This window comes from Marmota marmota, unplaced genomic scaffold (genome assembly GCF_001458135.2).
Source record: "Marmota marmota marmota unplaced genomic scaffold, marMar, whole genome shotgun sequence".
NCBI classification, from domain to species: domain Eukaryota; kingdom Metazoa; phylum Chordata; class Mammalia; order Rodentia; family Sciuridae; genus Marmota; species Marmota marmota.
In genome coordinates this window covers 33,602,804-33,605,547 of record NW_026000037.1, presented here as the reverse complement: position 1 = coordinate 33,605,547, position 2,744 = coordinate 33,602,804, and positions in this window count along the sequence as shown.

The following is a 2,744-nucleotide window of genomic DNA, read 5'->3' as shown; positions in this document are numbered from 1 at the left end:
TTTATGCTTCCCAGGCTACTGATGTTTTTGGCCTCTTTCAGCACCAATAACAAGAAGGCTTTTAAGGCCAAATATGGTGTTGATTTCAGCAATATGGTAATTGTTCATTAATGCTAGGAATCCTTGGTCACTACAGACTTGAGAAGCATTTGGGCCAGCAAATTAAACATAGTAAATTTCATGATTATTTTTAGAATAATTTACTTATACTTCTTTTTCCTTCATTGAATTTAATGAAGCTTTCCCAACTATCCCAAGAGATTAACTGCTCCCAGTGGACCCCAAAATGAAGTATATTCCAAATAAAAAAGAGTGCTAAGAGTATTCCATCTTTCAATAGCACCTAAAAATTAACCTGCTCTACTCACCGACATCACACAATCAGGGAAGACATGCACATGCATGTGTAGGTACTACTTAGCCAGAGTCAGGCCTGCTTTCTTCCAGAGGTTCGGGACACATCCCTACAAATGAAGGGACCTCATGTTGCTCTTTCCACTCTGTCTGCCAAACTAGTCTAATCTGTTTCCAGGGAAGAAAATTACTCATTAATTGTTTTGCAGTTTGCTGAATAAATGAACATCTACTTTAGTTGAGTTGTCTTCTTCCTGATTCTTTTTTATAGAAGTGCCACTCTGTACACCGAAAAGCCTCGCATCTGAGAGATTCCTCTTCTTCATAATGAGCCCTAGAGTTTAGCAAGAACATATGAGGTGTCCAAGGTCCTACCCCATCCATATAACTCAGATCTGACAGGTGGAAGTAACAGAACCATAACTGATACAGTACAACATTAGTGACCTGCTGTTAGACTCCTTCCATATTCCAGAGTTAGAGTGAACTTTCTTTGGGGGGGAGGGGGAAAGGGGTACCAGGGATTGAACTCATGGGCATTCAAACACTGAGCCACATCTATAGCCCTATTTTGTATTTTATTTAGAAATAGGGTCTCACTGAGTTGCTTAGTGCCTGAGGCTCGATTTTGCTGAGCCTGGCTTTGAACTGTATCTTCCTATCTTCCTGCCTGATCTCCTGAGTGGCTGGCATTACAGGTGTGAGCTATGGTGCCCCACAAAAGTGAACTTTCTGTGATTACATTTAGAATAGACAGTCATTGGTGGAACTTATTTTTAGCTTAAAAGAACATCAGGTATATCTTGAAAGTCTAAGTTTCTTCCTTCAGCATGGAGACAAAAAAATTGACATGTTTGGGGATGTTTAAATGGACTTAAAAGTTCAATAGTATGTGAATGGCCTTAAAATGTAAATGATGTACACCTATGCTGTATACATTTTGAGTAGTACTCATTCTTACAGTGTTCCTCAGTGCTCTACTGAGACCTTTTTCTTAGAGATAACACTTTTCTTGAGGCTTATCTCCTTGATCTTATGCTACATTTGATACTACGGATCTTCTATAGCCAACATCTTTAAGTTCCCCAAATACATACTCAATATTCTTCCTTTTGACATTTTCATCTTTCTTGCTAACCTTGCCACCTATTGTATCTACTTTCACATTACCTCCAGTTTGGATTATCATACAGGCTCCCTTTCTTCAAATCCAGTGTGCCAGGATGACTAATCTTCCAAATATCCACACTCTAGCCTAACCTCAAAAACCCTTCCACCCACAAGGCCTCTACCTCTTCTGCCTCGACTTCCTTTATGTTTTTCCTAGTCTCTCACAATCTTTAGATGCATGTGGGCTTTTTTTATAGTCTGAAACACATGAAATCTGACTTTTTCTTAGGGCCAAATGAAACTGGGAGTTTTATTTTATTGTTTTACCTCCAGTATGTAGAACAGTGCATGTAGATTAATAAACATTTGTTGAACGATAAATCTAATAGATCATGTAATTTCCAATCCATTCAACCACATTCCCCACTAGCCTATAAATACACTTCACATCCACAAAGGTTGTTCTCTCTGGCCATGGAATTTATTTTTCATGATGTCAGATACATTGACCTTTTTCTCTAAACAGATTAATGAAGTTCTAAAAGACAGAGGCCCTTTTTATACATTTTTATCTTCCACACCTAGTAGAGTTATGAGCAATATTTGGTATATATTTAGCAAACATTTATTTGTTTCTTACTGTAACATTATATAGTTTATCACTGAGCACTTTTATATCAGTAGGGCTGAAACGGAAATAAAATTAGGTCAACCCCATACAACACTGGCATAGGGCCCATGGACAGAGACAGGGTGAGAGCTTTCTTGCTAATGTCTATTTAAATAGCAAATGATAGTTTTCTGAAAGGAGGATGTAAGGAGGAAGGTCTCCCTTGGGAAGATATTTTACTTCCTTATCTATGAATGTAGAGTCCGTCTCTATGAGTGTTGATCATCTTCCCCTGCTGAGTTGCTAGGGTCTAGGTGTTATTGACTTGCCAGAATCTTAAAAAAGTCTTCTTCAACTTCTTAGTCTTCTTTGATCCCTGTGTATACTCATCAACCCCAAGTTTTTTCCCTAGGAACATTTATGTCCCACATTTCTTTTAAAATCCTGCTTGCTTCCTTAGAAACTAACAAGGTCATGGCCTCCTTGTCTTGTTCTTTTCTCCCCCTTCTCCCTGCATCAAGTCCTTGCAGAATAATTTCTTATTAAAATAAATTTCTCAAGCTCAAATTCAGGGCCTCTACCAATGGTTCTAGCTTAACATTTCAGTGTGGTTTGCTACTGTTTCTCAAATAAATCCCCTGTTTAAATTTACTGTTCTAATTTATACCCC